The following is a 26,116-nucleotide window of genomic DNA, read 5'->3' as shown; positions in this document are numbered from 1 at the left end:
GACTCTAGGCTCCCATGAAAAAAAAATAATATAGTTTAATTAATAGTCTTCATTCAAAATGAGCATAACTTATAAATTAATGTCATTCATAATAACAATATTATTTCAGAAAATTCTCACTCCAAAAATAGTGAATTTTCCTCTATCATTTATTTAATACATTTTGAATTCTAAAATAAGAAAATCGCATTTAGTTCATAATTGCTTTAACATAAGCTACTAAGTGACAACTTAAAATTCTACAGTTTTGTGTACTTTATACACTTACTTTCATCTGTATATGAAATTTCACATAAATGTACACAAATATATATTACCTCATTTAATCCTCACAATATTCTTATTGATAAATATAAGAGGTCCCAATTTACAAATGAGAAAACTGTGTTTATGGAATTTAATTATCTTGCTTAGCATTACATAAGAAATAAGTATCTCAGAGCCCCATGTTTAATACAATGCCTCACATATAAAACTCTTTAAATATTTGTGAAATTAGTATTTGAATAAATAAACGTATAAAAATGAGATATAAAACTAAATCCTCTTCAAAATCCAAATGAGAGTAAAAGTATAGTGATTATCTAGCACCTACAATGGGTTTTTCTTTAATATTTCGATGCAATCTCCAAATGACAATTGAGAATTGGTGATGTTATAATAACATATTAACTGAAAATTCCAAGTCATATAGAATCACTTCATATCAAATAAAATGTGGAAATTTTGAGTAAATATAAATTATGACCTCTCACTATCAAATATTGTGTCATTTGTGTTAAATAGTTCTACATCATCTTTCTTCAGAGAAATTGAAGAAAATCTTAGAAGCCATATAATCAACACTAATAAAAGAGAAAAATGGTAATTGGCGTACGACGATACCCTTTTCATTGGCTAATCAGGGCTATATGCAAATTAACTGCCAACTAAGATTGGCAGTTAACTGTCAACAAGATGGCGGCTAATTTGCATATGTAGGCACAATGCAGGGAGGCCAAAGGGAAAGCAGGAAGAAGCTCCCCCTGCCACTGACAGTGATCGGAAACCCAGGGGGGAGCTAAGAGCTGGGGGCAGGGCAAAGGCGGCCCTGGGGCCGTCTTTGCCCTGCCGCCCAGCCATGATCGGAGAATCAGGCGCCTTTTCCACCCTGGCCAGTGACAGCAGGAAGTAGGGGTGGAGCCAGCGATGGGAGCTGGGCACGGTCGAAGCTGGCAGTCCCAGGAGCTAGGGGCCCCTTGCCTGGGCCTAAAGCGAAGCCCATGATCGCCGGGCCACTGCAGCTGCGGGTCCCTGCTGCCCGAGCCGGACGCCTAGGCCAGAGGCGTTAGGCCTGGGCAAGGGGCCGATCCTGCGATTGGAGGGTGATGGGGGTCAACGCCTGAGAGCTCCCAGTATGTGAGAGGGGGCAGACTGGTCTGAGGGACACTCCCCCCACACACACACCCAGTGCACGAATTTCGTGCACCGGGCCCCTAGTGTTATATAGTTGTGCCTCAAACTGTTGCTAAGGAAATTATACACGTGGCTTCATTATGAGCCAGGGACACAATAATCACTTAATATCCACAATACCTCCCTCCACCAAAGAAACCTCCCACAAAACTTTATCTTTTTCTCTACAATCACTGCTTAAGAAACTAGAAAAATATAATCTAGTGATATAAATAGGTCTTATTTCATAATACCAATACCCTTGAAAATTTCGGTGATTTTTACTGTCTGTGGGAATTCTTAAGATTACCAAATCAATCACTTATGTAATCAGCAATTTAAATGATTCTTTTTCAAGTTATGGTTTTATTCAGCCACACATCGGAAAATTTGTTATCACAGAATGATTTAATTTGACTAACATGCTATGTGTGTGTGTATGTTGGGAGGAGTGTTGTGTATGCAAATAACATAGTCCTATATATGTCCAGCTGCTTAATTTATATCTCCAATAAAGATACCTCAAATATGTCTGTATTATTTTTTTATCACTGTCATTCCAAATTTAGCAGCTTCTACAAGTCTATTATCTTATAGTTCTGTAGATCTGAAGTTCAACATGGGTCTCACCACTCAAGGTATAGGTCGGGCTATGCTTCTCTCTGGACACTTTAGAGAAAGGTCACCTTCCTTGCTCACTCAAGTTGTTGACATAATGTAGGTCCTTGGGATGGTCAGATTGATATCCCCATCTCTATTTTGGTTGCCATGTAGGACATTCCCAGCTTCCAGAGGCCACCCCTTGTCCTTGGCTCATGGCACATTCCCTCCATCTTCAAAACCAACAATGGTGAGTCAAGTCCCTCTCACACTTTTGAATCTCTCCTCTTTCTTCTTTCATTCCATCTCATACAGTACATGAAGCTCAGCTACAGGCTGTGAGATATGTGGTGTATTAAATAACAAGGTCCAAGCTATAATGGCATTTACAGAAAAATCCCTATCTATCCATAATATGCTTCTTCCGGTGTAAAATATCTCAAGCCTCATCATACCGGGCCCAGCCACCATCCACTGTGGCTTAGATTGCTAAATTACTTCTTAATTATTTTCTTTCCATTACTTCTCTTCAGATATATATATTTTTTAATAAAAGATAAAAGTAATGATACCAGTTCTCTGCTTAACTTCCTTCGATGATTTCCATTGCCTTGGGAAATATTTAAACCTTTAACATAGCCAGGAGGTTCCTTATTACATGCTGATTTCACTATGTTCCAGAATACTGCAAACCACTCTAACCTCAAAACTTCTCCAGAAGCCCCTGCCTGCAGGCCTGTGCTATTATTCACCAGGCTAACACCCACTCATCTTTCAAGTGTCAACCTAACATCACTTCCTCAAAGCAGTTTTTTCTGACTTCTGAAGTGGAAATTAGAACCTCCTGCTACACATGTCAGTAGCTTTATATGCCAGTCATCTATGCCACTTGTATTTATCAGTGTGATTAGTTGTTTAATATTTGTCAACCTTTTCACAATGTAAGCCATTAAGATATGGTCTGGGACATTTGCTTTTCTTTTTTTCACTAAATGCTCAGTGGCTACTATAGTTTCTGACACATAGTAGGCACACATTCAATGTTTAAGTGCACAAATGAATTATACATATTAGCATATAAATGAATGTATTAACACTGCTATAGAACACTTAAAATTATTTTATTCATTATATACCTGCTGTTTGGTTTTATTTTAGTTTACATTTCTTGCTTTATCATTCTGTGTGATTTTGATCAAGAATTTCAGAGCAAACACTGGAATTATTAGAATTGCACCTGGGACTCTGATAACCTTAGCATTACTACTAATTACTGGTCTAATTGATAAATAGCATTATTAAACATAGTGATATTTTGTCATGATCAAAACAAGGGTGTAATCTAAATAAGGAAATATCAGTGTATTTTCAATATTTTATAGAATGACAACTAAGGGACTAGGCAGGTTAAGATGGTGAATGCTCAAATACATAAAGTTTAGAAATTAAGAATAAAGGGAATTTAAAATGTCTCATTACTTCAGAACTTCTCAAGTGCCATCAATATTTTAATGAACAAGGCAATGTTCTCAAGGGGGATACCAAGTGCACCAGATTTAGAAATCCTAGGTATAGAAATATAGCCTCCTTTCAACTTGCTGATCAACCTACAGGAAGAAACCCAAATCTAAACTTTTATATATGATTTAATTCCAACCTACACTTTCAGCATTTCACACTGTTCACTCTGCTGTATAAACTCTCTGCCTCTGCTCAAGTCTAGTCAGTTTTCCACATTTCCCTAGGACTCAGCATATACTGCTTGACATTTTTTTTCAGACCTCGCTATGATGATTCCTTACTCACCTATGAAATTCTAATCATGCATCCATTCTTCAAATCCCAATTTCACTTCTAGAAAAATTTCTAGCGATTAGAGATCATTTTATTAATCAGAATTGTACACTTGACAAATGCTTTCTTATATTTGTTTTAGTCTACCATATGTCTTTTTAGAATAACATTTCAAAACTTTTCATATATTAAAATTATCAAAGATATAGGTATCTCTATTTTACAATGGGGTGATTTGTTGAGATTAAATATCCAAACACATTTTAAAAGATGGATTGGAAATAAATGTTAGATGGGGCATCCTCATCAATGGGGTTTCAGAATTTTAAGTCAGCTGAAATGGCATAACATGTTCAAAGTCAAGTGCACTAACACACAACTACACACATACATTTTGATCTGATTTCCCACAACTTAATTCACTGAATGCCACGTTTCCACAAATAGAACTATATTTAGTCCTCATGGAATAAATAACAGTAATATTTTGTTGAAAAATACTCTAAAATTTCAAGGAAATGCAGACATACATCTAGTAGAGACAATGAAACCAGAATGTTTGCGAAAAGCAGGGCTATTTCCTTCCTTTTCTCTTCATTAAGGAGCATAAACAGGGTCATGTAAGTTAGGTGACATGAACCGGCTAAGCAAGCTAATTTCATTTCTTTTCTATTACAGATGAGTATGTATATATTAGGCAAGATAATCAAACATAAAATCCCTTATCATCAGCACTACTGTCAAGAAGTTTGCATTGATGTTTAGTATCTAGCCAAGGAGCTCAGTGTGTGAAACCATTTATCTTCCTAGAAATCAATTAAAAGTTAATTAAGACTGTTAATAAGAAAAATCACACATCTCTTCTTCCCTTGTACTACATCAAAGCAATAAACAGTAATAGCTTCACCTTTATAATCATCTGTCCATGGTTAACACATTTTGTTATATACACCTTACTGTGGGGCCTGATTTGCAGCTACTTATCTGTGAATGCATTTTGCTGGAAACTGGTTGCTAGTCTGTAGTCAAATAAAGACCCACTGGACAAAGCTGAATATTTGCTTTAAAAAGCTTCTGGAAAACCTTAATCATTAAAATCAAAGTTAGAGTATATTAGAGACAACTAAATAATTACTTAAGAAAAGGTCAGATCATGTACCAGGGCATTTATTGAACATGATGTAGTGACTATGTGTTGAACACCATTTTTTTTTCTCAAAATTTTCCCATCTTTTCTTTTTTCTTTTTAATGATTTTTATTTATTTCAATCAGAGTTTAAATTTAGGGCATGCTTTTATACCATATCATTTAAAAGGGAAATATTTTTCTTATACATTTTATTCATCCCTATTTTTCTTCACTTTTTCCCCCAATGGGTCTTTATTATACACTCTTTCCCATCAATAAAAGTGGAAGCCTATTCCTGGTATGCCTATAGGGGGCTATGAATTCTATAGAGACCTACTCATTGCCTGCATGGGTAGAATGTATTGGGATAAAACCTCAAATGTGTATCTCCTTTATCAAGAAGTCTCTGGGTAGATTACTTGGACCTTTTATCAATGATTAATTCCAATTTAAAATATGTTGTATATACCCATTCAGATTGTTTAGATATAAATCATCTCTGTTTGTTCTCACAACAATCAGGTACATACAAAGTACTCTGAGAACAAAAAGAAAATACAGCTATTAGAAAAGGTGTGAACTACCAGATCGTGCCTATTAGCCCAGAGTGAAGCTGAGAAGGAGCTTAACTGTACTTGTTGCTTGTCCTGTTTATAGAAATTTGAGAGGCCACACATTCTTTTCTCACCTTGAAGTGGAAACCATGAAAGTTATTGAGCAGAAAGGTCAGAAGGAGAGGTTGAGCAATGCATTGTTAATGACATTAAGAATGGAAATATTTTTTCCTTCGTCTAACAACTTGGAAAAGGTATAAAATTGTTGTCTTTATTTCTTTACAGAGGCTGAGCTATTTCAAGGGCTGTGATTATCAGTGTGAAAGAGGTTAAGCATCTTAGTATCGCAAGGTGCTGGTAAATGTTTTTCTCTCACCACACAAATGCCTCAAATTCATTTTTTAACAATGGCAAGTAGAATTACAGGTTAGATGGTAGTAAGTGTACTTGAGATCAACTCACTAAAAACATAACTAGATTGAATAGTTTTTCATCATATTTAATACATAGGAATCTAGAATCATACCTAATAGACAAACATGTAAGTTGACCATCCCTCCGCTAGGCTCACCAGCCAATCAGGAGAGTATGCAAGTTAACCCAACAAAGATGGTGTTTAATTTGCATACATAGGCACGAAGCGGCGGGGCGAAGACTTAAAGGCTCCGGCCAGAGCAGCAAAGGCCTGGGTCCCGGGTCCTGGAGAAAAACCAGTGCCGGCAGCCGGGGGAAGGGAAGGCCTATTGCACGAATCTCTTCGTGCCACGGGCCTCTACTATATACATAAACTAGCTCCAGGTTAAAAGCCCAGATCTTTCCCTTACTAACTTTACTGCCTTTGGTGAATCAATCACTCTAAGCTCCATCTTTCATTTCATCTGTAAAATGTTGATGCTAATGAGTATTTATTTCACTACCCCAATGACAATTGAACACACTTAGCATGCCTGGTCATTTGAAATAATCAGTATTAAAATATATATGTTTATTGTTTTTAAGGTTTTCAATATCTACTTAGAAACTGTTTTAAAAGCTCTATTCTGTCATAAACTTATTTAAAAAATATTTTTTGATAGAACAAATCAACCTATTTTTGTTTGGCATATTTATACATTTCATTTTTCTTATGATCATGTTTAACCTGGCATACTGAATCTATTAGTTTCTATTAACTTTGTTGTTGTCAAACTTTCCTGAGAATTTTGGTTTCTGTGTTTATTAGATAATTCATTTATGAAAGATCATCAAACCTGTGCACAGTGCTTTTAGTGTAACAAGTACACATACAGAAAAATTTACATGATCAGAGAACACATAACAAAAAGGAAATGTCACTTTAGTTACTATCTATATATATAAAAGGCTAAGTGACTGACATCTATCCATCTGACCGTCCAACTGACCGACCAGCAGGTACATATGACACGCATTGGAAAGTTAAAAATAAACGTTGACTCCCGCATGTACGATACATATAAAGTTCTCACTGGCGCCAATCACACGTGTGTGTTTTGATCTGTTATTGTCAATCATGAATTTGGTTGTTCTTGTTGACATTCTGAAGTTGAAAGAAAGTGGTGTTGTCAACATAATAAGTCTGAAGACCAACTATTGGACAATGTACCTCTGAAGCTGAAAGAAGCCAGTGTGATATCATGTTTTAGTTGTTTTTATATCATTTGTTGTTGTTTTTTATATCATGTCTTTGTTGTTGTTAAATCATGTTGTTATTGTTTATTAATCAATTTATATATTATTTTCATATACATTTTACTAATTTTCTTTCATCTCTGACACTTCTATTATAGAGAAAGGGTGAATAGCAATATTAAAATATTTCTTCTAATTAATTTCCTTTCATTGTGCATGAATCTGTGCACCGGGCCACTAGTAAGAAATAATGATGAATATTTAAGGCCACTAATACATAGATTAAGATAGTATTAGACACATGATAGAGATTTTATGGATATTGCCATACTGAGAAATGTTTCCAATGTCTGGTCTAAAAACATCAGCTACATTTTTGGGAAGAAAAAAAAGTATTCCATTTGAAAGTCAAAGAGAAGAGATGATAACTTCCAGTTATGTTTAAAGTCATTTCATCAGGGATTAGGAAGAAAATGTGAGTGACCATGACCTGATTATAAATTGTGAGGCTCTTAAAATAATTGTAGTGAGAGATGAAAGGGGTATGAGAGTGATTTCACACTAAACATGTCCTTACTTGTCATAATGACAGCAAGCCATCCTTCAAAATCAAAAAGGATAAATTCTAGGAAAAGAAATCTGTACGTAGTATTTTCCCACAAAAAAATGTTTGACAGCTTCCCATATTTTCTTAAAAGCTATGTCTTTTTTTAGTGTTTTTGAAGTCTTTCCACTCTAGGATACAGCAAACCTCAAGTAAACTGTACCTAAGGGCTTAGGTATTTCTGGGGGATGCCTTCCCTGGCTCCCCCAAGTCAAGACAGATGTCCATCCACTGAGACTCCATCATTCTGTAGTTACCGAGATCATAATGCCAATGCCTGTTTACCTGCTTGTCATCTACACTGTATTTCACACAATTGGAGGACAATGAATCTACACTGCTCACAGCTGATTTTAATGCCTATTCTTCATAGGTGTACAATGAATGTTTTCCAAGTTAATGTTCAAATAAAGATTTTCTTTTATCAAGTAGTAGGTGCCTTATTGACTGTTTTGTTCAATAACCAATAGCCAAAACAATTACTTGTAGTTACACAATAAATTACATTTTATCCTAACATTCAAGGCTCCTGTGATCTTGTTCTAACCTATTTTTATGCACCAATCTCCCACAACAAACTCAGACGCAAAGTCTACATTTTAATCAGAATAGTTTATTTAACGTATCAGTCAGCTTTCAAACAATTGCAAAATCTCAGTGGTTTGCCATCACTGACGTTTATTTCTCTCCCATGCCTCATCCCTTGTGAATTCCTTGCTGCTCTACTCTGTATCATCTTTACTCCAGGAAAGAGGCTGAAGAACCAGCCTCTATTGACACAGGCTGTTCATGTAATTTAGGGGGAAAAAGATATGACCAAGCCAAAGCCCTTAATGTTCCTGCTTGGAAATGGAAGATGTCACACTCCCACTTCATCGGTTAAGATAAATCTTATATGACCAAGGCTGATGTCATGAGGTGGAGGACAGAAAAATAAAAATTGGAAATAATAAGACAGTCTGCCACTCTTACTGTTCTTGAAATACACTGTGTTTTCTCCCCCTTCTTCACAGTCTTCGGTTTTTGAACCCTATCTTATTCTTTAAAACCCACCTCTAACTTTGCTCACCTGCTTTCTGAGAAATATCTCCTTTTCATCTAACCCCTGACCCCTCTTGACCTAGGCACAAACTTTCTATTGTTATTTATGTATGTCGTGCAATTAAATATTAGGCCTTAAAGTTACAGCTCATCCACTTATTATATAATGGGAGGCGCCAACAGGAAAAAGAATCTGTGAATTGCTTGGCCAAAGAAAGTAAAATGTATAAAAAGAGGGTAGTTCAGGCAGAGAGGGAAATAAGAAAGATTATTTATAAAAATAGACAGCAAGAAAAAGGAAATAAAGTATTTTCCTAAAGTTGGGTGATATTTAATTCAAATGAACTGAGAGTGTCAAATTAAGCAAGCCAGTTTAAGTGGTTAAACATAGCCTAGAGTTCTCTTAATGATAGAATACAAATTAACACCAAGTGATTAAATAGTAAGCCTGAGGAAGAGGCCGTGTAGCCCTGTACCAAATTTGTTAAATATCCATTCATCATATAATGATGAACAACACTCAGAGTATAAGACTTTGATGCTTCAGGAAAAGAGTTGTCAGGTTCATAGTCACACAAAAAACAAATAATGTTTTATGTTCATTAGTGTCTTCATATAGTGAGATTGTCCTTTCTCTTTCTCAAATACTCCCTGTATTCATGGAAGGTAAGAGAAAAATCTGGAAGAACTCATTCCATGATTTTCATATTTTCTCCCTATTGCTTTGCATTTTATAATTCTTTACTGTGGGTTTAGTGAGTATTACACCATTTTGTGTGATGGTGGAAAGTCATGTACTGGAATTACATTTTGTTATCTCACTTGTTACTTTTACTTCTCCAACATCTCCAGTCTCTCTTTTTTTCTATAGACAAACATATACAAGGACCTAAATCTAAGTGCATTTGCTAAAGTAACCATTGCTGTCTTATGTCTGCTTTATTCTATCATGGAATCCTCCCCTAACTTCCCAACCTGCATGTTTTTCAGTCCACAGGTCACCTCTCTCAGGAGCATTTCATTACATGAGAAGCATCATCTTTATGCTCCGTAAGCTCACTGCACATTCATTTACCAAAGGCTTTAGTACTTTCTTTCTATAGCCCCGTGACATTAACAGTTCATTAAGGACAGGCTGGTGCTCTCATTTCTGTTCCATGCCTGTTCTTTGGATTGACAGGTTGTAGATATTCAATAAATATTTTCTGCAAAACTTTCATTTGAAGCTATTTCCATTATGCGTTTATCTAAAATTCCTACCCCAATCACATAATCACGTGAAGAAATTAGAAATGCCATTTAGAATTTGTAGTAACAAGTTTTCCTCTTTAGATGAAAATTAAGTGAACAATCATATCAACAACTGCTTATTCCTAGATTTTGTCAGGTTATTGTTCTACTGTGTTCTTTTATTTTCATTTTACATCATTTAGAATGCCTTAAGGAAATCTACTTATAGTTCAGTTTGAAAATCAGTGTTGTACATATATCTGTCTTATGGGATTAAATATAATAGTTTTATTTTGCAACACTGCATTACAGTGTGAATTCAAATCCTTTTCAATATGACCCCCTAAACAGACTCTTTGGATATTTTTTCTTCTGAACTACAGCTCCATGAAGTTGTATTATCATAGATAGATACATTGATATATTGTATATCTGTTTATATATATACTAGTATGTTTAACTGTACTATATACATGAAAATGTAAAGGTTTTTGCTGTTTTTTTTCCTCTCTAGAACCATTTTCTTCCACTTTTGGAGTGATATGCCCTTGTTGAAATGAATGCTTTAGTCCAGTGGTCGGCAAACTGTGGCTCGCAAGCCATATGCAGCTCTTTGGCCCCTTCAGTGTGGCTCTTCCACAAAATACCGACTTCTGCGCATGGGCCAGGAAGTTTCCATCGCACTGTACGTACGCGCCCGCACATGGTATTTTGTGGAAGAGCCACACTAAAGGGGCCAAAGAGCGCATGTGGCTCGTGAGCCGTGGTTTGCTGACCATGGCTTTAGTCAAAAGAAAGAAAGAACTTCCCAATAACAATAGATAACCATCTTAACAAAAGCATTGTTCCTTCAATTAGTCATTATAATGACATAACTTCCTAAAATATTTACCAAATTATTTTGTTAGGTAACTCTTTTAGAGTATCTGTGGAGTGGCAGTCAATAGTCATCACTTTTTAAGTAATTAAGTAAAAGAAATTACCATCACCATGGCCTGCATTTGCTGCAATCATCAGGTTGGCTCAGGCATCTTTCTGTTTGTGCTTAGCCTTCTGTCAAGGTCTGATGTAAAGTACTGTTCTCTTTCTATTTTCAAAGTATTTTCATTTCCTCTAAGTTCATTGAGGATATGATATTTTCCTTATCAGATGTTTTTATGATCATAGCTACTAATTCTCAAATTTTAGTTTTTATCCAGTACTCTTTACTTAAATATAAAGATGCCCACATATTTCCCTAAAGAGCCAAGACAGCACAGAGTATTGTCCTTCCATCTGTCGCAGAGCTTTCTTTTGTTATGTCATGCTTTGTCACAAATGATTTGGTTACCTCAGTGCTAGAAAAAAATATATATATATGGAAACTAGAAAACTTTGAAAGCTAGATTAGATTTTCTATGAAATTCTCCATAATTGCATTTTCTGGAAATTATTCAAGTATTACATTATCATGCATTTCTAAGGCAAAAAATGCATTTTGCCAATATGATATTCACTTAATGAGAGAAAATATCTTCTAATCCCCAAATACTATAATGCCTTTTACTAGATATAAGTATTCATTGTTCCCAAATACAAGAACAGAATTAAAAGGGCTTTCTCCATTTTACATACATTATTATAATCTATATGACCAACTGTCTATATATATAATCTAAATGACCAACTGTCTGTCTGTCCAACCTCTGACTGACTGGCCGGTACATATGACATGCACTGGCAATTTAAAAATAAATGGTGACTCGTGCATGTGTGATAATATAAAGCTCTCGCTGGCACCAATTGCATGCATGTTTTAATTTTATAGTACTATATTATATATACTATTTTGACATGTAATTTTTTGCAGTGATGTAATTAGTGTACAAATTTTTCTTCTAATTAATATTATTTCAGTGTACATGAATCTGTGCAGCTGGCCACTAGTCCTATCTAATAAAAGAGAAACATGGTAATTAGCTACCCTTCCCATTGGCTAATCAGCGAGATATGCAAATTAACTGCCAGCCAAGATGGCGGCCGGCAGCCAGGCAGCTGGAAGCGAACATGAGGCTTGCTTGCTTCAGTGACGGAGGACTCCAACGTTCCCCGCCTGCCTTGCCAGCCTCTGAGCTTGCAGTTTGAAACATTCTTACAAATATAGAAGCTAAACAAAACCCCAGAAACCTGCTTTCAGCCTGCTGGGATCTCAGAGCTGGAGTTGATACAGTGTTTCGATTATAGAACCCAAACAAACCAGATACCTGCTTTCAGCAGCAGAGGCCTAAGAGCTGGAGCCAGAGCTAAAGCTGGCCCAGAATAAAAAAGAAAAAGAAAAAAAGGAGCAGTTGGGAGCTTCAGTCACCCGCCAGCCTGAAAACAGCCCTCAGCCCCTCACCCAGACTGGCCAGGCACCCCAGTGGGGACCCCCACCCTGAAGGGTGTGTGACAAGCTGCAAACAGCCATCATCCCCTCATCCAGGCTGGCCAGGCACCCCAGTGGGGACCCCCACCCTGATCCAGGACACCCTTCAGGGCAAACCAGCTGGGCCCCACCCATGCACCAGGCCTCTATCCTATATAGTAAAAGGGTAATATGCCTCCCAGCACCGGGATCAGCGGAGCCGAGAGGCCTCCCGGCACTGGGATCAGTGTGACAGGGGGCAGCGACCCAACCCCCTGATTGGCCCTGCTCTGTGCGTGACAGGGGGTGGCGCCGCAACCTCCCCATCGACCCTGCCTTGAGTGTGACAGAAGGCGGTGTCCCAACCCCCCAATCGGCCCTACCCTGAGAGTGACTGAGGGTGGCATCGCAACCTCCCGATCCGCCCTGCTCTGTGCATGACAGGGGGCGTCGCCCCAACTCCCAAATCACCCCTGCTCTAAGCCCGACCAGGGGCTGCACCTAGGGATTGGGCCTGCCCTCTGCCACCCAGGAGCAGGCCTAAGCCAGCAGGTCGTTATCTCCTGAGGGGTCCCAGACTGCGAGAGGTCATAGGCCGGGCTGAGGGACCACCCCTCCCCCCCGAGTGCACAAATTTTTGTGCACCGGGCCTCTAGTATTATTATATTTACCTACCCTGATGATGTCACTAGAGTAGAACAGGATACAGATTTTGATTGCTTGGGTTTATTTTATCTTCTGTCATTCTTTGAGCTAGGCCTAAAATTTAGCAATTGTTAATTATGTTCCATTCCCCCAATCTGGGATGTTGCCAAATTGGTTGAGAAATATACATTTTACATTAGTTCCTTTGCCAACAATACACTGGAGTAACGAGGTTGCATCATCACCTATCAGATCTACCACATTTGTTTAAATTAGGAGAACAGAATTAATTGGATGGAATAACTTATCTCTGTTTACTCCCTAGGACTGCATTCATGTGTACAGGAAAGAATATGTGCAAAATGCAGAACTACTTCTTGAATCCAATGTTGGATTTAGACGCTGTGTGTTCTTCCTTTCCCAGCTGCTGTCCTTGCAAGATGCTGTCAGAATACATCCCTATGTGACACTGACTGCATAAAAGGTGTCTATTTTGGAAATGATTACCATGCAGTAGGCATTGTGCCAAGTGCTGTTTGTTTCCTTTTACTTTGGTGTGAAGTGCTACTGCTGCTCACCGTAATATTAGAAATAAACACAGATGTTTAACAGTTACAGATTTTATAAGAGACATATATTTTATTAACGCTTAAGGTTTTGATTTTTAGTTGTTGCTAAATGAGAGAAATTAGACTCAATTGGAGATTTCTAAAAGTGAAAGAAAACTTTTGGACATACATTCTGTTATTGTTAACATATTCTCAAGAAAAAAGAACATTTTAATGTCAATTGGTCATGTTGAAATTTTCCTTGAGAATAAAGGCATTTGGCCTATGGAATTATGGGGATGGTTAGAAACAATCTAGTCAATCTAATGAAGTGGTTAAAGAACTGGAGTCTGGCATAAAAAATTAGAAAAACAACCTGGAAGTTAAAATAGTGTGCGTTACTCCAAGAAACTGAAGCTCTATAATCTGACTACCAAGTAGCTTTGAAAATAATAAAGAAGAAAGTTATTGATTTATTTCAAACTTAAAGTCTGAAGCATTTAAATGGAGGTCGAAGCTACCGTCCAACTTGACATGTTTGAACCACTTTGATTTGGTTTGCCTAGAGGAGGCATTACTCTTGCTACGTTCATGAAGACTGATCACTTTGGACAGAAATCTGTCTGTGTTGACGTGGACGAGTATGATACCGAGCACTCACAAAGCCATTAGAAAACGCTGTAGGCTCAGAAGAGCAGCTCCTCATAAAACTGTTTCAACAGAAGGAAAAAGACAGTGAAGAAGAGGCTATAGTTGCTCTATCCCCACGACATGAATTATGACACCTACAGGAATATCTCCAGTCCTGGGTTTCAGTATCCCAATGACCCAATCTTTCTGAGATATGTCAAACTAAACAGTGAGGAAACAAGCCAAAGAGATATCACCTGTCCTTATTTATTTATTTTGTAGGCTGAAATTAAGATTGAAAGGAAAAACTCCCATCTTTGATTCTTGTGTGACTAGAGGAAAACCACTGTACTACATATGGGTCTCCGTTTGCAAGATGAGTTCCCTATACGACAGACAATGCGAGAGAAAGCAGTTGCAGGTGATTAATGGGTGTGCACCTTTGGGATCCATGCCTGTGGGAAGCAGAAGGAAGCAGGATTGGATTGAGGGAGAAATCCCACCACTACTCAGGGTCAACGATCGCCTTGGCTAACTCTGGAAGGTGTCTGGAATTAGGATTGCATGCTAGAGTTATTCTGAATTGGGCCAAAAAGGCTAGCCCTTTACCCTGGGACATCAGTCAGAATGTGGGTGAGACTGAAATGGGTGTGACTGTGGGTAAAGGGGTTCTTTGCAAGCTGAGGTTACCGCTTCAGCAGCAAACAGCTGAAGGGTGTCTTTCTGCAGCACTCCCAGAGGCTAGACCAGCATGCCCCTCCTTGAAAGGAGATCTGGGTGGCACCTCTCAGTCTCCAGTATAAGCCTCTATCTGCATTGCCTTTTCATTTGATTACAAACTTTAAAAAAAGAATATAATGAATCACACACATACACACACATAGGCATACCTAGAATCATTACAATTTCAATTTTTCATTGTTTACAAAAAAAATAATCAGCTACAGAGCTATAGTACGGCCTCAAAATAAATCTGGGGTTGGATGGTTTTTGATATGAGCTAATAATGATCTGTTTCTACCCCTACACTCAGAGATGTGGCTCAAAGTTTCTTTTGAATGTAATTCTCATGTAAGAGCAAATAATGCTTTTTACATCTTTTATATCATTTCGTTCTTATAAACTTACAGCTATCCAGTTATTATTGTCCACATTTTAAAGATAAGAAGACAGGGGGAGGGGTGGAAAAGGGGAGAAAATGGGAGGTTTCTGTAATACTATCAACAATAAAAAAATATATTAAAAAAAAAGAATATTGCAGGATAGTTAAGAAAGTTGTTCAGGTTCCTGCCATTACCAAATAAGAGAACTTGGATTGGCTTTTAGGGTATTGATATTCATCCATTTGTGATCTTTGTTAAGGGAGGGGGCTGTTGCAATTGGTGCAGCATTACACATTATTCTGACTGCATGATAGATTGGAGCCCAGACATAAACAGGAAGATGACATGAAAATAATTCAGAATTCATTCTAAAATACTTTACTTATTTTGAGTATGAAAATTAAGAGCCATTATCACAGAACTCCTCACTTTGAAGATTATTATTGCGTAGCAAATCAAAATTTACATGTAGTAAATTAAAACAAATAAAAAACTTAGTTACAGGAAATTTCACTGCTTCCCCTCACATTATTCTTTGCTCTGTTGCAAGCTGGTCTACAGTGATACCAGTGGGAGAAATACCTCAGTGAAGTCAATGGAAGTCACAGCATGAAATCCTGGGAATTACAATATGTAATTTACCCAGGCCTATGAATTCCACTTATTGTTTTGACACAAGGAGGTAATCATTTTAAAATGAACCTATAAAACATTCAACATCTATTCCTGCCTTCTCCATTCTCTTGCTACTGAACTTGAGGAGAGGCTCTATCAATGCATTCAATTCCCTCTTACAGTCCCAGGGGCTATGCCCCAAGAACATCTTCCACATCCATTTTTACTGAATTTATTTCCATCAGCCTTCAAATCTGCTGAAGAAATTAGTATTATAAAAGAAGAAGGAGGGGGAGGAGGAGGGGGAGGAGGAGGAGGAGGAGGGGGAGGAGGGGGAGGAGGAGGGGGAGGAGGAGGAGGAGGGGGAGGAGGAGAAAGAGGTAACTTCCTACTATGTCTGCTATATTGCTATAATCCTTTCACATCTCAATCTAGGAGGGAAAAAATCATCAATAAACATTATCTCCATTGCTGCAACCATTCCTCACTGAGTTATTTATTTAGTTATTAGAGGCCTGGTGCATGAATTTCATGCACAGGTAGGGTCCCTAGGCCTGGCCAGTGATCAGGGCCTATCTGTGGGGCAACTGGTGGAGAGATTGGGGGGATCCCTGCTGGCATCCGCCTTGGCTGGCCTGGCACCGCCCGCTTGCCAGCCCCGCCCCCTGCCGCCAGATGGGGCCTGTGGGCAGCTTCTGAGTTGAGATTCTGCCCCCTGGTGGTCAGTGCGCGTCATAGTGACTGGTGGTTCTGCCAGCCTTTCAGCCATTTGGTCTATTTGCATGTTAGGCTTCTATTATATAGGATTTACTGTCATGCTGAACATTATTTTTCCTTCTGTTTTAGCCTTTGCATTTTCTTCTTTCTGGAGTAGTCTTCACAGAAATCTATAATTTTTAGTTCTCAGCTTACATAGCTCTCGTTCACAGGGGAGTCTCCCAGGGCCTCTTAAAATATAGGAAGATTCTTACTATATACTCTCAGAGAACTCTCTATCTTTCCTCACAGTGCTTATGATTTTTACGTTTGGATCTAATGCAGCACTTATTTATTTAATGTCCAACACTTTGCTGGTCAGTGAGATTCATGAGAGCAGACACTTCTGTTAGTTACGACACTGAGTCTAGTGCTTCACACATAATAGAGACTTTATACATGTACATTCAAGAAATGGTCAGTGAAAGATAGAAAGATCATAACCATCCAGCTAAAGTAGAAAAATATATTGGTGTAACTTATATTAAATAGAAAAACATATTGACAAGATGCTAGCATTTCCTCCTTTATAACTGAGAGAGAATCTAACTTTTCAAAGGGAAGCAGAGCAAGATTCTATTTAGTCAAAAATCAGAAGAAATTTTTGTAAATGGCAGTCTTTGTGTTGGTCAAAAACAATATTCTGATCATAATATTCTTGCATAATTTTTTATCTTATTACAGTGCAGTTAAACAGATACTAAACTTTTGGCTTGAAAAAAAATGTTGTTTTTTTTTTTTTTATTTCCAGTTCTTTTACGTACTTATTAGCTATGTTACAATTGATTTATTTTTATGTTACCACTCATGTATTCTATCTGAGATGCCATGCCAGTAAAATGGGAAAATAATTTAGGACTTAAAGTGCTTTACAAACACTTAAGTGCTAACACTCATTGTTTTCAATTAATCTACATATTTAAAAAGGGCAACCTTAATATAATTAATGGAAATTAAAGTTGTTACATTGCTCTTTAGTCCTACTATTAGAACTGTCACTTTAATCATTCATTTTACTGGCATGTATTAACCATGTAATATTTGTCAGGTACCATGCTTGGAGGAAGATAAACAAAAACATTATATATGTTGCTATTTAATTGCTGTTAAATATATTGCAATTACTTTCCAAAAACAAAACTAAAATACAAAGGATTAAGTCAAATTTTTACTATATTCAGTTACTAAATGTATTCTGTGACTAAAGTTGGATGTTGAGTGCAGGTGCAAATGAGGTGCTACATTCCAATTAGACATAAATATGTATATGTGTATATATATATATATATATATATATATATATATATATATATATATATATAAACATATACCTGACATTCGTTTAGTACCTTCTAAATTAAAAGCTGTTTTTATGTACCTTATCCCTTCTAATCACCACATCCACAACTGTAAGAAAGTTATTATGATCACCTTCATTTTACTAATGAGAAAACTGATGTTATAAGAACTTAAATAAATAGACCAATTTGTATACTAAATAGAACTAAAATTCCAATCCAGATTTTTTTAGTATAAAACTTTTGCCTTTCCTACTGCATCAACTTTCCTCCCCCTCACTTTGTCTCTTGCTCTCTCTGTTATTATAGTGATTCATGCTAATCTACATGATAAAATATTAATGAATGTATGATATCATATCACACATGCCTTAAGTCTTATCCTTCATGCCAATCTTCTCAGAATACCTAAAAGTAACTTCATTAAAAACTTATATAAATATAAAAAAATTACAAGCTTTGCTCAACTGAGATAATGAATATTAGTCTCAAACATAAAGGAATATTATATTTCATTTGTCTCAAAAGAATACTCTGTACCTTCAGTAAACCAAAATAACCTTATCTTCCTTGACCGAATTGATTTTATGAAAGTAGATACTTTATAAAAGCACGGCCTATCAGGGGTATACAGCACAGTTCACAGAGATGATGGAAAACATGACCATTAAACTAACAGTCACATTTCAAATCTGAATTTTGAATTCTATGTAAAATTGTCAATAATCCACATAAGCTTGCACATTTGCCCACTTACTAGTATAATGGCAGGCATCATACAAGCTGTGTGTCAATATATAAAAATTTGGATGTAATTACATGCTCTAAAACTTAAGCAATATTCTGTTGTTGCAAGTACCTTTTAACTAGGCCTTTTGGGATTTTGAGACAGGCAAAAAAATCTATTTAAAGAAGCCATGAAGCAGAGGTACACACTTATTACTAAAATAGTGTTTAGAATTAGAAAGCCTTTGCTCGAGAAAGGAGGGAAAAATACTGAAGGGATAAAGAAAGAGTTTGTATTATAATGATAGTAGAGGCCTAATGCACAAATTCGTGCACCAGTGGGGTCCCTTGGCCTGGCCTGAGGGATCAGGCCAAAACTGGCTCTCTGACATACTTCGAGGTGTACCAGATTGCAAGAGGGTGCAGGCCAGGCCGAAGGACCCCACTGGTGCATGACTGGGGCTGGGGAGGGACCGCGGGAGGGCTCTAGAGCGTGTCTGGCCCGCCTCGTTCAGTCCGATCAACTGGACCCCAGCAGCAAGCTAACATACCAGTCAGAGCATCTGTCCTTTGGTGGTCAATGCATGTCATAGCGACTGGTTGACCGGTTGTCTGCACCCTGCTGGTCAGTGCACGTCATAGCTAGCAGTTGAGCGACTTAGCATATCATTAGCATATTATGCTTTGATTGGTTGAACAGACAACTGGATGACTGGACACTTAGCATATTAGGCTTTTATTATATAGCATATGTTAATCTACATGGTAATATACTAAGGAATGTATAATACCATATCACACATGCCTTAAGTCTTACCCTTCATCTTCTCAGATTACCTAAAATTAACTTCATTAAAAACTGATATAAACATAAAAAAGGTATACTCTTTTTGCCTTTTAGGAAGCAGGTTAAGAACAAAGAACATGTTTCAATGGAGCACTTTTCTAAAACATGTTTGTGTAGACACAGAACCAATGTTATTTTCATCAAATAACACCAAAGGAACAAATAACAATAAAAATATTTAAAGAATAATTTAATCTTGAGAGTTACATTAGCTTCCACATTTCTATGATCTTATAGTGCTCTGCACCTGCCGGCCTCAGCACTGCTCACATTGTCGTACATATGATTATTTGGATTTAGGTGTTTGCTACCTAATGCCAATTCTAAAAGAGCAGAGAGTGTGCCTTGCTCACAGTCATGCTTTAGTGCAGAACTGAGTTTTCATCTCAGTAAAAATTAACTAAGGCTTTTAACAGTTTTATTTTCCTCAACTCCTATATTAGAAAGAATATATCAATGCATAAAAATGCAAAATGATTAAATTCAAAATTGATTTGATGCCATCATACATGCTTGTATTCATTAATTTGTTCACACGTTTACAAACAAATTTGCACGGGACAGCATCTTAGGGACTGGGGAAGTGAACAAGGTCAAGAGCAAAGCGCTCTTTGTTCTAGTGTCACTTGAACTACAGGAAAAATCAGATATTGTACAATAATTGCCTTTTAAAAATTACTAGAGTAATAATATCCAGTAATAAGGTAAAGATACATTGCACAATTATGGCATATAGTCGGGTTTCTAACCAGCCTTCCTGGAAATTACATTCTAATGAGGGAGATAAAGGTTAAATAAAGTCACACAAGTAAACAATTTTGAATTTTAATAAGTATTATGAAAAAAAGCACAGTGAAGTATGAGCGCATATAAATAGAGGCTCTTAATGCAATCGTGTGGCATCAAGAAAGGAAGGACATCCAGCTCACATCCCTCATTCCTAAACCGCAGCTCTAATAAGGTCAGGAAGTTTGGTGACTTTCACTTAAATGGTACTAAGTACAAGTCATGACAAATAACTTTATTTTTTTTTTTTACCTTAGAAAAAAATGACAATAGATATAGTACGTCTTGATTTTAGTAAAATGCTTGATTTTTTCATTACCTTCTTGTGGTTAAGATAGAAAAGAATTTTTTTTTCTAGATGATGGCATAATGATTTAGATTCAGAGCTGACTGAAGAATCATCCCAAGTTGAAAGTCAAACTGAACAAGACCCCGACGACAAGCAGCAAGCTTCTGTACATAATTAGTGACTGGCGCAACATTGTCAGCCATCTTTACAAAGGCATAAGACATAACACAAAGCTGAGTTTCATATCATGGGTGACTAAACCAACCTCAATTTAAGTCTCAAAATTCAAGCGTGCAAAATGTTACTGCTGCCACCACCACTATTATGCTTCGGGGATTGTGAATTCTCTTCTTTAAGCCTTAGGGGACTTTATGATCTAGATATAGACTCTCCTATTTTAGACAAGAAAAGAGAGTATCGGGTAGATTATATACTTTGCCCAAAGTCATCGAGTTGCTAGAACATAGCTAGAATTTGAACCTCAGACTATCCAATGCTATGGTGAGTGCTCTTCTCCAGAATTTTAGACCACCTCCTATTGTAAATACAGGTTCTTTAGAATTTCACAGCTTGACACAGCTGATACTGATTTGCCAGTTACATAATTTTGGTAAATAATTCACCTCTTAGAGTTTGCACATCTATACTAAAAAAAGGGTAATAGGTGAATTAGGGCGGACGTCTTCTGGACGTCCATCTGGACAAAGCCACAGTGGCTGCGAGGCCCGGGGCTCAGGCAGCCATGAGCCCCGGTGGCTGCGAGACCCAGAGCTCAGGCCTCACAGCTGCCGTAGCCAGCAGTGGCTGCAGTGGGGTGATGGGAGCAGCGCCTTCCCCTGATGAGCCCGGTCGCCTCCCGTAGGGGGAAGCCAGACTGCGTGGGGAGTGGCCTAAACTGTCAGTAGGACATCCTCTGAGGGCTCCCGGACTGTGAGAGGGGGCAGGCCAGGCTGAGGGACCCACCCCCCGCCCAGTGCACAAATATTTGTGCACCAGGCCTCTAGTTTATAATAATAAAAATGTAATATGCTAATTGTACCAGACATCCTTCTGGACATCCTTCCAGGACCAAGCCGGGGCTGCAGCTGTGGGATCGAGGCAGACGCGACAGCAGCAAGAGAGGGATCCAGGCAGCCACGGCTGCGAAGGCCTACTCTTGCATGAATTTTGTGCATTGGGCATCTAGTATAAAAATAATATTTGTACCTACCCCATCAGATTTTGTGAGTATTGAATAAGCTAATACACATAAATCACTTGGAATAGTATTTAGCATATAGCCAACAACCAATATATGTGAGTAAATAATACTAATATTATTTAAAAGTTTTACTGTGTCTTCCTACATTCATAACCATAGCTAACTGCCCCCAGATCAGCATGGAATCTAGATAATCTCTCAAAAAATTTATATAGCTCTCATTCATTGTCATCTGTTTATTTTCAATAAATCCTAACAATGTCTCATACATTCTTCTCACCCACTCTTATTTCAAAAAGTTGAGAGTAATCCAAATACAGGAAGAAAACAAAATTGTGACGGATGTGCTGTTAGTGTTGTAAAATGTTTTCTCTACAGAATCTCTTTAAAATAAAAATGGAAAGTAGCAAGTGCTGCACATTAAGTCTGTAGAAGATTTTATGCAATTGTGAATTATTCTGAGGCTCACGGGAATTGTGATTTATAATTGAGTGGCAATCAAATAGAAAAATCATAAAAGCAAACTTTGCTTAGAGAAGTCAACTAAATTTACATAACTGATGAATCTTCATTGAACGGTGAATTCATTAAGTTCTTTCAGTGAATGACATTATTTCAATGCATTAATATTGACTTTTTGTTTTTTTCAGGACCAAGACTACCTACAATATTTAGTGAGACCATAATTGAGTGCCAAATTTTCTAAGTATGAATATTTCTACTGAAATTTATGTCTCACTAATTAGTAATGGGCATGATTAAATAATCCAGAATTTCAAAGGAAAAAGAAGGTATACTTATTTTGGGGGAGGTAATTATTAAAAATATTCCTTATTTGAAATGACGGAGGAGAATCTGATCATTAGGTTCTTCTCATTTTTTTTTTATTACTTCTATTTTACCTCTTTTTTTCTATCCCTACTCTCCCAAGTCTTCACTTGGTGCCTCCTCCATTGATCCTAATAGCATTAAACTTTCCATTGCTCAAGAGAAAAGTCCTGTGAAGCAGAAATTATTCAAAATCATGAAGTTTGATGAGGAGCTTAATTAAAGTGAAGCAATTCATAAACAACCTATTTTGTGGTAATTTCATTTTACTATTCTAAGTTTATTTATCTACAATGAAATCGTATCTGGTATTGATAAATTCATTGCTATTAACTTTCCTCTTAGTACTGCTTTTGCTATAGCTCATAAGTTTGATATGTTGTGATTTTCTTTGCATTTTGATTTGAAATCTTTTCTAATTTCCCTTTTAATATTGTCGTTAAGCCATAGGTTGTTCAAGAATATTTTGCTTAATTTCCACATATTCATGAATTTCCTTTTTTTTCTGTTATTGATTTCTAGTTTTATTCTACTATGATTGAAAAGGTACTTTGTGTAATTTCTATCTTCTTAAATTTTATAAGACTTGTTTTATGACCCAAAAAAATGATCTATCCTGGAAAATGTTCCATGTTCTCTTAAGAAGTATGCATAATCTGTTGTCCCTGGGTGGAATAGTCTATATATATGTTAGGGTCAGCTGGTCTATAATGTTTTTTAAATCTGTTGTTTTTGTATTAATTTTCTGTCTAGATGTTCTATCTATAATTAAAAGTGGGACATTAAAGTCTCCTATTTTTAATTTGTTGTATTAATCTCACATTGAATATGTCAATGTTTGCTTATCTATTTAGGTGCTTTGATACTGAATGATATAAATTTATTATTCTTATACTAGTATCTTCCTAATGAATTTATTCTTTTATCATATGATGACCTTCTCTTGCTATAGATAAAACATTGATAAAAAAAGACAAACATTGCCGAAACCAGTTTGGCTCAGTGGATAGAGCGTCGGCCTGAGGACTGAAAGGTCCTGGGTTCGATTCCGGTCAAGGGCATGTACCTGGGTTGCAGGCACATCCCCAGTGGGAGATGTGCAGGAGGCGCTGATCGATGTTTCTCTCTCATCGATGTTTCTAACTCTAACTCTCTATCTGTCTCCCCTCTTCTCTGTAAAAAATCAATAAAATATACTTAAAAAAAAAAGACAAACATTGATTAACCAAGTGAACATTGATACAAAATAAATTAAGACATAAGTATAAAGAATCCCATGTTCATGAATTAAAATATAATATTTTTAAAATTTGCATACTACCCGAATTGATTACAGACCTAATTAAATCTCTAACAAAACCTAATGGCATTTTTTATGAAAAATAAAAGAAAAATCATAAAATTAAATGGAACTACAAAAGATACCGAATAGCCAATGAAATCTTGAGAAAGAACAAAACTGGAAGCAGCATCATATTTCCTGATTTCAAAATATATTACAAAGCTACAGTAATTCATAATCTGAGGATATTGTGTAAACACAGGCAAGCAGACCAAATACACAGAATCAAAATCCCATAAATAAGCCAGTGCCTATTCAGTTAACCCATCTTTGACAAGGGATCCAAGAATCACAATGGGAATGGATAGTACCTTCAACAAATGGTGCTGGGAAACTAGACAAGCACATAAAAATGAATGAAATTGGACTCTAATCTTACACGATGGACAAAGATAAACTCAAAAGGTATTAATGACTTACAAGACCTAAAACTGTGACACTCCTAGAAGAAAATATATTTTTAAAGTTTGCCTATAAGTATTTATATTGAATATGAATAATATTAACGAAACAATAATGCTTCTTAAAATAATGTAAGAGAATATCTTCATAATCTGAGGATAGCAAGTAACAACTGAAAAAATGATGGATATAGTTAGCAATCTTAAAAGTAAAAATTCAGTGTATCAAAAGACACCTTTAAGAAAGTTAAGTGCAAGTCCCAGAGCTGGAGAAGACATTTTAAAGACATGTAACAAGACGGGAGTCATGTCTTGAATATACAAAGAATTACCACTTCGCTTCTCAGACTTTTGGCTAAGATCAAGTGAAGAACTCCCATAGACGAAAAAGAACTTGCAAGAAGCATGATTAATGTCAACCCATTAGATAAATAAATACAAGACGTAAGAAGGCACTTTGTTAAAAAAGCAAAGTAGCTATTAAACATATATATGAAAAGATGTTCAATCTTAGTAGGGAAATGCTGATCGTGACCACAATGTGATAACACTGAAATCACACCATATTGGTCCAAATTAGAAATATTGACACATATTAAACATGCAGATGGGGACCATTACTAACTCACAGATTTCTTGGTACAGTCACCATGAAAAATTTTCAATTGATCAAATATTCTCATACTCATAACAGAAAAACTCAGGTGCATGTGTGCACCAGATGAAATTATATTCCAGTATTCACATCATTGATTATGATACCTCATATTGGAAACCACTCAAATACTCATCAATAATATAATTTGAAAAATAATTGTGACTTAGTCACATACAGCACAGAAAATACATAGACAGGCAGAGGCAGAAATGTGGTTAAATCTTACAAAGATAATGATGCATGAAAGAAGGCAGATACTAAAGCATACATACTATGCAATTCTGTTTATATTCATTACAAAAGTCAAAGCTAAATTATATTATTTATGGATGCTGATTTAGTTTGTAAATCTATAATAGAAAGCAAGAATCTATTGTAGTCATTAATTATAGTTGTAACTAGGAAGAATCATGCAGGTACTTTCCTGGGGATACACAATATATCTGGGTTGTACTTATATTTCTGTTTACTTTATAATAACTTATTAAATTGTGCAGTTATGTTTAAATCACTTTCTCTAAATTATACACTTTTCATAAAGTTTAAAGGACAAGATATGGTCTTTGTAAAGGCTTCAGAAACAGTTGGAATGCCTCCTATAAACCTTAAGTTGATTGTCAAGCTTCTTCCTTAGTTAGGCAGTAAACTCAGTGTAAGTAATGGTAGTGAGCTATAACATTTGTAGAGAAGAACTGAATCCAACTAATGTGAACAAGCCATGAATTCTCCTCAGTCTATAAAACAGAAGTGCAATTTGTACCAAGTTGGATCTCATAAATAACTAATGCAGCATTAAAAGGCACAGCTAGATGAATGGATCTGGGATTTGTGAGGCAAAAAGAGTTGGCATTTCTTTTTATATAAATGTAAATAATTTAAATAGGGTATATATTTTAAAAGGGTGAATGAAAACACAATTTTAAAATGTAACCAAGCAGGCTGGTTAGTTTTCCTCCTTGCAATCTTCTTCTACCTGGGAACATCCTTCATTATTATTGCCTTGTTTCCTGGGTGGTAAATATTT

General features: G+C 36.5%; 1 protein-coding gene across 2 annotated transcripts in view; it reads right to left on the bottom strand.

Annotated features, from left to right (window-relative positions):
* PCDH15 (protocadherin related 15) overlaps positions 1-26,116 on the bottom strand; it is a 681,342-nt gene that overhangs the window by 162,060 nt on the left and 493,166 nt on the right. The gene's annotated exons all lie outside the window — the stretch shown is intronic.

This window comes from Myotis daubentonii, chromosome 13, assembly GCF_963259705.1.
Source record: "Myotis daubentonii chromosome 13, mMyoDau2.1, whole genome shotgun sequence".
NCBI classification, from domain to species: domain Eukaryota; kingdom Metazoa; phylum Chordata; class Mammalia; order Chiroptera; family Vespertilionidae; genus Myotis; species Myotis daubentonii.
Note: the sequence above shows the minus strand (reverse complement) of the source record. Positions and strands in the feature narration are given on the sequence as shown.